This window comes from Wyeomyia smithii, chromosome 2 (assembly GCF_029784165.1).
Source record: "Wyeomyia smithii strain HCP4-BCI-WySm-NY-G18 chromosome 2, ASM2978416v1, whole genome shotgun sequence".
In the NCBI taxonomy this organism is placed as follows: domain Eukaryota; kingdom Metazoa; phylum Arthropoda; class Insecta; order Diptera; family Culicidae; genus Wyeomyia; species Wyeomyia smithii.
The window spans coordinates 172,304,476-172,314,810 of NC_073695.1; the positions used below are offsets into that span (position 1 = coordinate 172,304,476).

The 10,335-nt window shown below is 41.4% G+C and overlaps 1 protein-coding gene across 1 annotated transcript in view; it reads right to left on the reverse strand.

The window, feature by feature from the left end:
- LOC129720210 (small conductance calcium-activated potassium channel protein-like) overlaps positions 1 to 10,041 on the reverse strand; it is a 161,995-nt gene extending 151,954 nt beyond the window's left edge. Inside the window, exon 1 of the mRNA XM_055671658.1 lies at positions 8,253 to 10,041. The gene's annotated coding sequence lies outside the window, so the exon portion shown is untranslated. The remainder of the gene's footprint in view (positions 1 to 8,252) is intronic.
- Between the last annotated feature and the right edge of the window lie 294 nt (positions 10,042 to 10,335).

Here is a 10,335-nt window from a genome sequence, read left to right on the forward strand (position 1 = left end):
GCCAGAAATTTTGCCCTCCGTAGAAAGCGAAATGTATATATGCAGATACAGAGGATAAAAACTAAGCGAACCGTAGAACTGGAAGTCAGACCTAGACGTTGACACCAAAATTAGCATTGCATTTCACGCCCTGTAAATCCGGTACAGTTTCCGGCCCACATGTGGTTAACTTCCGAGTGCAAAGAAAAAAAACACTTGCATTCGGTATAAACACAAAAAGGCAAACGTGAACTGGTTTCGCGTTTGAGTGCTGCTGGCAAACCGATACGACCGAAGGTACGTGATGACACTATTTTTTCATGTCATGTAACTATTTTCACCTATTCCATTCGTGATGCTCTAGGGCATACGAAGGATGTAGTTGATTTTTTTTTTGTTATTTTCCCGACAGTTATTTGCGGACTTCGGACCAGTTCTATTGCACCAAAATACATTTTGCTTCGATTCGACCAGTCACACTCTGTTGTCTAGTAATTCCGTAGCTTGCAATCGGATAGATCCGTCCATTACCGTCATCACACCGGGCAGTGATTGATGAAACAAGCTGTGTGTCGACGTCAAATGTTTAGCTAGTTTGTTGTTTCAGCGCTAGCACCAACTGATTCGACCAAGTAATGGTAAATGAAACTAGCACCATGGCTGGTTTTTAGATATAGAACGGCACCATGATTGGGAAAGTTCGGATGTAAGTTGAATTATAAAGCCACACTGTTACACAAATAGCTACATATTGCTTCGTCAAATTTGTGATTCGTCTGTTTCCTGTTCCAAGTTTTGTGCTTTTACAGCAAGAAACGCCAACATCGGAATGGGTACAAGAGCAACAAAAAACTTTGACTTCGCTGTTCCGTCCAGGCACAGTTCTAATTAACATGCTCAATGCAGCAGACATGAAGCGTTTATTCTTGTTTATTTTTTTAGAACGGGAAAACCTGCTAGAATAACACGCAATTCAATGGTTTTCCCTTCTCATGTTCACAGTATCAACATTTTTACAGCAAATGCAAATGAGTAGAGATTGACAGTTTTCAAGGTTTGATTAAGCGTTTCAATGTCGTTTGGAAACAGATAACAAAAGCTTTTGGGTATTGCATATTTCTGAAGGAAAACAAAGTATTTGATTTACTCTAAAAATGACAATTTGTTGCTTAATTTAATATCAGACATGATGCTGATCGCATCTTTGCGCTATCGCTAAAAGTGCGAATAAGCTGTTTCCACACTTAAAACGTTAGTGTGTTGACAAAATGAGATAACTTTTCTTTGAAGGAAGTGCCGGTTGATGTATCTACTACATATGCTGCCCGCTAACGCACAAAGACAGTTTTTTACTAGACCGCTGCACCAGCTGGCCCTGCCACTATCGCTAATAACCGCTACCACTGCCTCTACTACCCGCTGCCACTGCTGCTGCTGCTGCTGCTGCTAGGTAAGGACTATCGTAGTCGCTGCCCAGAACTAATAATACTAATTGAAGCTGAAGCAGGCTCTTATATAAGCCAAATAGTATATTCCCGATTTACTAAATCCATAGTTAGACCGACCGTGCTTGTGAATGTTAATATTATGCGACCAACCAGAGCACGCTGTTTCCAAAAATGCAAAAACGTGATCGAAATTATTTTGAACCAAAAAATTGATTTTAGAGCCACAGTGCCATCAGTAATATTACTTTACGAACTAATTTCATTTTTTGTCATATGACTTACATTTTAAGTTTAGTAAAGCGGGCAATGTATGCAGTTTGCGAGGATGCGAAAATGAACGGGAATAGAAGGTGTGACTTTTAGGCTTAGGAAAAATTTTCCCTCGTCCACCGGGCAGTGTGTGCAGTTCATCGTTGGCGTGCTGAGATACGGGAACACAATAGTAGAGGGTGATTCGACTTTGATTTAGAACTATTTATACCTTTCCCAGTAGTTTAATTGGCCAAAACACCTTGCCGGAGACAACGGAGATTGCAGGTTCGAGTCCCGTCTGGACGAGGGAAAAAAAAATTCCTAAGCCTAAAATTCACACCTTCTTTTCCCGTTCATTTTCGCATCCTCGCAAACTGCATACATTGCTCGCTTTACTAAACTTAAAATGTAAGTCATATGACAAAAAACGAAATTAGTTCGTAAAGTAAATTTAGCCAACGGAGCTCTTCCGTGATACGCGTTCGGAGTCTAGCCAGCAACTGACGTGTCTCATCGCTTGCGCCACTGTAGATATAATAAGTCGTTATACACTGTGTGCGTGAAGAGATCACTCTCTCAGTTACAAAAATAAACTCCCACCGGGCAGTGTGTGCAGTTCATCGTTGGCGTGCTGAGATACGGGAACACAATAGTAGAGGGTGATTCTACTTTGGTTTAGAACTATTTATACCTTTCCCAGTAGTTTAATTGGCCAAAACACCTTGCCGGAGACAACGGAGATTGCGGGTTCGAGTCCCGTCTGAACGAGGGAAAATTTTTCCTAAGCCTAAAAGTCACACCTTCTATTCCCGTTCATTTTCGCATCCTCGCAAACTGCATACATTGCCCGCTTTACTAAACTTAAAATGTAAGTCATATGACAAAAAATGAAATTAGTTCGTAAAGTAAATTTAGCCAACGGAGCTCTTCCGTGATACGCGTTCGGAGTCTAGCCAGCAACTGACGTGTCTCATCGCTTGCGCCACTGAAGATATAATAAATCGTTATACACTGTGTGCGTGAAGAGATCACTCTCTCAGTTACAAAAATAAATGTGTGCAGTTCATCGTTGGCGTGCTGAGTTACGGGAACACAATAGTATAGGGTGATTCGACTTTGGTTTAGAACTATTTATACCTTTCCCAGTAGTTTAATTGGCCAAAACACCTTGCCGGAGACAACGGAGATTGCAGGTTCGAGTCCCGTCTGGACGAGGGAAAAAAAATTTCCTAAGCCTAAAAGTCACACCTTCTATTCCCGTTCATTTTCGCATCCTCGCAAACTGCATACATTGCCCGCTTTACTAAAATAAGTGATATTGTTCCATCAATTATTCTGCATTCGAAAGATATTGTAATTTTGTGATTATTCAACTTAATAGTGAGAAACGAATTTTACTTCTCATGAAGTGAAGTTAAGGATGACATCATTCTCAATCTTTATAGAAAAAAAAATTGTTGAAGACGTCATACTTTTATCTACTTATTTGAATGGATTTTCTCGAAGTTTATATAGAACACTCCTAGAAATTAATCGTTTTCCATTCAACTTTTATTAGTGATTTTCTACAATTTTGAATGTTCTACAATATTGTTTGCTATAATGGAACAAACAATTTCTTCGAAGAAAATTTATTCTCATCTTACATATTTCTTTGGTTGGGCTACAAATGGTGAGTTGACAACCTGCAAGGAGCGACCGACTTAGCTTCGGTCCTCACAAGCTCCTATCTCACTCCTCCACGAGTCACATAATCACAATAGACTGCCAGATGAAACATGGACACAGCTGGTTGGTGTAGCCTGGGCAATGTTGTCAAGCCGGCAATAGCTAAGTGAGAAGGTACGACGCGACCATTGGCGCGCTAACCATATTCGGGCGGTAGAGGAAATGCTTTGCCAACCTGAGCGTCTGTTCACCAAGATGGTGCGGTTAAAAACAGTGTCTGTTCTCCATGTTAGGGGCGGATGATCGACGTCCTGGTGTCAGCGTGGGACTCTAAACAGTGCTGACACGATGGTCCTCAGGCGAGACAGGGGATTAGTGCAGGCCTTACAAGCCAGCCGTTAAAATCATCAGTACAGGAAGCAAACAATGTAAATTAGGACCGAAACAATCGGCATAGACCCAGGCAACGAAAACGGACTAACGATTGAAAACTCGGATCATGATACTGCAAGTCCTTTGATTTTTTGGGAAGTACCCGCATTCTTTCCGACTTATTGAGGGTTCGCAAGTTCGACTTTGTAGCGCTGCAGGAGGTATGCTGGAAGGGAGTATCGGTACATACGTATAAAGATGGTTATACTAGCATAATTAACGTGCACAGCCGTCACGTAGAAAATAAGGATGACGATGAGGACACCTTTTACGCGCAGCTGGAGCGTGCATTCGATAGCTGCCCACAACATGACGTCAAAATCGTTATCTTAACGCTCAGGTAGGCATGGAGGAAGAATTTAGACCGGTTATTGAGAAGTTATGCACTCACCGGCTAACGAACGAAAACGGCCTTCGACTAATTGACTTCGCCGCCTCCAAAACCATGGCCATACATAGTACCTACTTCTGGCATACCCTCCCATATCGGTACACCTGAAGATCACCACAACAGACCGAATCACAAATCGATCACGTTTTGATTGATGGAAGGCACTTCTCGGATATTATCGACGTCCGAACCTACCGTGGCGCAAACGTCGATTCTGACCACTATCTTCTGATGGTCAAAATGCGCCAAAGACTTTCGATTGTCAACAACATCCGCTACCGTCGCCCGTCACGGTATGACCTGAAACGGCTTAAATTTCCCGAAGTCGTTACTGAATACGTGCAAAGCCTTGAGGCAGCATTGCCGGAAGAGGGTGAACTCATCGAAGCCCATCTATAGGACTACTGGAGTAATGTGAAAGCAGAAATTAACAGCGCAGCGGAAGGTGCCATAGGGTTCGTCGAGAGGAATCGACATAACGGCTGGTTTGACGAGGAGTGTCAGACGATTCTAGACGAGAAGAATGCAGCGAGGGGCTGCAGCAAGGGACCCGTCAAAACGTGATGCGATATAAACTGAAGCGAAGACAGCAGACCCATTTGTTCCGGGACAAAAAGCGCCGCCTGGAAGAGATGGAGTGTGAGGAAATGGAGCAGTTGTATCATTCTCAAGAAACATGTAAGTTCTACGCATCCCGCGCCGGCTTTGTGCCGCGAGCCGAAATGTGTCGGGATACGGATGGAGGAATATTGACGGATGAACGTGGGGCGATCGACAGGTGGAAACAGCACTACAATGAACACCTGAATGGCGCAGAGGCAGGAAACCAAGACGGCAGGAGGAACGACTTCGTCAGCACAGCGGATGAGGGAAGCATTCCTACCTCTACGATAGGTGGAGTTAAGGATGCCATTAGGCAGCTCAAGAACAACAAATCAGCTGGAAAAGATGGCATCGCAGCGGAGCTTATCAAACTGGGCTCGGATAGGTTGGCGCTCTGTCTGCACCAGCTGATACTCAGGATCCGGGATACAGAACAGCTACCGGAGGAGTGGAAGGAGGGAGTAATATGCCCAATATACAAGAAGAGCGACAAGTTGGAAAGTGAAAACTATCGAGCGATCACGATTCTCAACACAGCCTACAAAGCGCTCTCCCAGATCGTCTTCCGCCGTCTCTCACCGCTAGCGGGGAGGTTTGTTGGAAGTTATCAAGCCGGTTTTGTGGGTGGGCGATCGACAACGGACCAAATCTTCACGCTGCGGCAGATCCTCCAAAAATGTCGCGAATACCAAGTCCCCACGCCCAACCTATTGATCGATTCCAAGGCCGCCTACGATACCATCGATGGGATAGAGCTATGGAAAATCATGGACGAGAATGGTTTCCCTGCGAAACTAACAAGACTGATCAAGGCCACGATAGATGGTGTACAAAGCTGTGTGAAGGTTTCGGTTGCGTTATCAAGCCCGTTTGAAACTCGCAAGAGACTTCGACAAAGCGACAGTTTTTCCTGCCTCCTGTTCAATATTGCGCTTGCAGGTGTGATGAAACGTGCGGCCTTGAACATGCGGAGCACGATCTTCAATAAATCCAGTCAATTCATCTGCTTCACTGATGACGTGGACCTTGCCGGAAGGACGTTATAGGCGGTTGCTGAACAGTACACCAAACTGAAACGGGAAGCAGAAAAGGTTGGATTGAAAGTGAATACGTCAAAGACCAAGTATTTGCTAGCAGGAGGAACCGATCGCGATGGGCTCGCATAGGCAGTAGCGTAATAATTAACGGTAACGAGTTCGAGATGGTTAACGAATTTGTATACCTCAGATCTTTGGTAACGTCAGACAACAACTGCAGCAGAGAAATCCGCAGACGTATTGTAGCTGAAAGTCGTGCCTATTACGTACGGACTCCACAAGACTTTGAGGTCAGGTAAACTTCGCCCCCGTACCAAGTGCACCATGTATAAGACGCTTGTAAGACCAGTAGTCCTCTACGGGCACGAGACATGGACAATGCTCGAGGAGGACTTGCAAGCACTGGCCGTTTTCGAACGACGTGTACTTAGGACAATCTTCGGCGTAGTATGTGACGTATGGAGGCGAAAGATCACCCACGAGCTGGCGCAACTCTACGGCGAACCCAGTATCCAGAAAATCGCGAAAGCTGGAAGGCAGGTGACGCAGGTGAAATCCTGAGGGATGTTTCACCAGGAAAGTTAGTAAATAATACTTATTTCTTTGGTTATTGACGATTTCTACTCGAATAACGCACTAATATACACTAATTATTAAAAATGACAGTAATATAAATAAAATGATTTCGGAGCCGAAGTGTCTTCAGTAAAGTTGTATTGTTAATTATTCATCATTTTATGAAAGTTAGAATTTTGCTATTAATCTACCTGAAAGTGAGAAATGAATTTTATTTTTCTCATTTTTGCTTATAAAAGTCCACTTTGCTGAATAAAGATTTAGCACAATTTATTGGAAACAACTTTAAACGACTATTGTAAAGTTTCCATTAGGATACTCCTTAAAATATTTTTTTAAACTTACTTTTTGTTATGATTTTCTAAAATATTTTCAAAATTCCACAATGTTGTTCACCATAATAAAACACACGACTTCACTGAAGAAAGAAGATTACTATTGAATACTGAATTGATATTAAAATATGTTGAAAATTATCATTAAAATAATGAACTAATTTACTTACAGATATACACACAGCGAGAGATAAATGCCTGTATCTGAATTGAATGATGTTTTACTTATACTTCAATATGAAAATGGTTCAGCATTTGCAGATTTTGAAGATATCTGTTAGTAAATCAATGCATTGTTTTAGCATAAATCGTCAAGAACCAAAGAAATATAGATAGAAAAAATAAACTTTCTTTGATGAAATATTTTGTTTCGTCATATCAAACAACATGGTAGAACATTGAAAAAATGTAGAAAATCACTACAAAATGTTATATCGAAAAAAATTGATTTTTAGTAGCAATGTTTAGAAAACTCCGCAAAGTCCATTAAAAACTTAGATAGACGTATGGTGTCTTCGAAAAAAGTGAAATTCGCTTCTCAGTGTTAAGTGGATTAATCACAAAATTGTAACTTTTATAAAATGGAGAACAATGAAAGGGCCAACATTTCTCAAGGCACTACGGCTCTAAAATCAAGTTCCTTGAGCCAAAATAATTTCGATCACGTTTTTGCAGCTTTGGAAACAGTGTACAGAGGTTGAATTTTGCGTTTTGACAAGGCTTGACAATTTTTAATAGTACAATAGTCTGAATAATCAAATTACAATTTTCAGCATTTGGGTGGATGCATAGAAGACTTTCCAATCGTTTGCTGCAAAAGCGAAGGAAATCTATTAAAAACTAACGATTCATTTGCATTTGAAGTTGGACATATTCTTCACTATTTTTGTTTTTCGATTTGCGTTTTACATCCTTATGTAGCCGAACTTCCTGAGAGACGTAGTTCTACGTCAAAATTTGTACAATTTATTAGGTTGCTGTTAGAATTCGCTGGACACTTGGGGGAGAAAGTGCTTTCAGAGGAAAATATTCAATATGGTGACAAATTGATTTGTAACAACTATCCTTTGTCGATGAATTATCTTAAAATGTAGGAGTTTACTTTATTTGAGCTTACACATCAATTAAGAACATCACATATCGATATCAATTAAGAGTTCGCTCGAAAATAAATAGAAAAATCTGACGATTTCTCCCGACAATAGATCTACATCAATCATTCTGCCGTGTATTAAACAGCTTCGAGCTGTTGATAGTCGAAAACATTATTTCAAATCTTCTGTTGCAATTGGTTTCCTTAACTAGAACAAAACTTATTCTGTAACTGAAAAATTACAACAACAATTTTACAAATACCAGCATAGGGGTTCCCTTTCAGAAAATGAAGCGGTGACTACAACGTCAAAACCGAAGGTGTTAAAAAACTAGTGTTGTCAGATAAAAAAATTAAACCTAACACAAACATTAAACTGTGATGATTTTTACTTCGAATTAAATCAGCCTAAAAGAATTACTTTCACTAACCACTTACCTTATGTACTCCACAAGAACACTGCAATTAATTTTGAAGTGCTCAGATAAAGTAACTATCTTACATCCAAACTAAGCGGTTATCTTCATAGCCGATGAGAAGGCTCCTGGTCGAACTATTTAACACTCCTGGTCACTATTTTACCAAGATAGATAGTGTACTCGAAGGTGCGTTTCGTATAGTAACTTGCTGTGAACCAAATCTGCTACCGAAGCACATTTCCTTTCTTACTTCATTTAGTGTGGAAGAAACTTGTCTACACTGTGCGCTAATGATATGAACTATTTTGATTTGATATCACACGTGAACGCTAGTATTCTTCTACACAAAAATTCTGCTACGATTATTGGTTTCCACTACGTTTGAATATTACTAGTTCAATAATGCTGACTACGAACCACACTATTCTATGTTTTTTAATTGGTTTGGTGCACTTTGAATTATTGATGTGATTTAAAACAAACAAATTCGGAAACACTTGACCTTTGTAATTGTATAACTCTTCTGATTGAATATAAATATATTTCACTGTTTACACTACGTTTGTATGACCTTGCCGGCGTTTCACTTTCCACGCGTTTTGGAGAAGCGCATTAATCCGAACGCTAATTAATCAACTCACTATGAAGCAATTGGATGCCTTGATCTTCTGCTGAGTTGAGATATGAAGGGGTCTCCAGGGGGTAATAGGTTGAAGCAGCAGTTTTCTATAAAATATCACTATTTTTAGCTGTTCACGAACTTTATTCCTTTTTTTCTTTCATTCGTCTGGTTTGCCGGCGGGAGGCAAGTAGCAGCTGGTACTCTAATTACGTTGTTTCGCTGCGACCAGCACAGGGATCCTGTGGAAAAGCATGGAAGGTTCTGCGCCAACTGACGGTTGAATCAAACTACGACTTCGCCTTGTTGTTATGGACTTTTGCTCACGCCCGTTATATTACTACTAGAGTACGGGAGTAGTTTCACTATAATCGTGCCAAGCGGATGACGACCGATGAAAATCTACTTAATTATTCAGAAATGTAATACCTTATTAAAAATTCAACCTCCTACATCGGTTTGAAGCTCAACGGAAAACGGAATCGATGAACGAGCGAAACAAGTGTTCCAGGCTCTAAATAGAATTCAGTTGATTTCGTGAAGCTGAAGGACGAAGCCAATGACAAGTGTCCGGTACCGTAGATACCTTACGGCAGTTGATGACATTTGTCTAGCAGGGTAACATGATCGAAAGTAACATTACAAATGTATGACCCAGCTATGGAAATATGTGACACTTGGTCAAACTTTACACAGAATGCACGCAGCTATTACAGCGACACAATGGTTTGAACCTTTTCGTATGACCTGGTCAACTTCGGCACTTAGCATCAACTCACTCTATTCCGCACATATCACCTCTCCAACTAACACACCGAGTGCACCATCTTCATCATCAGCGTTTCACTCTGACTTAGTTTCAAGAACAACCTTGAACTCACACCTTCACCCACTCAAAAGCTGGTTAGCACCTGCAGCAGGGCCTAGAATTTATTTCCATAAATTGCCAAAACTCGGTCAAAATACTAGACTACGACCGGACCGGTTATGACGTTGCCGTTATTGCTTTGCCTCGTTGCTCAGCGGTACATTCACAAGCACGCACACTAATACTCTGAAATATCAACAGTAGCAGAAGAAACGCACCACTCAATCATTTGCGCTTAAATTGTTAGATTTTGAAGCACGCACTTGAAAAATTCACGTCTAGTAATACACAGAGAGTCGTGACTGCCTTGGCATAGTCGCTTCGGCGGAAACTGAAAATAAACTGAAGACTTTGCGCCGAAATCGAGTCCTCAGCAAGTCCCTTTTGGCACGAATCCGTCGTCGTTCGGTTCGGGTGGACAACGCAGACTCGGAATGCAACGAGTTTCCACGAGTTTTTGTTGATATACGAAAACCCATTGCCCGTTCTTCCACCTCGCGCTCCCCGGCAAATCATTATTCCATACTACAAACCCGGCGCAGTGAACTCGCGCCATATGTTGCCGGCATGGACGAATGTATCGAAAGGAAAATATCAGAGGTGTTTTCTGCCGTT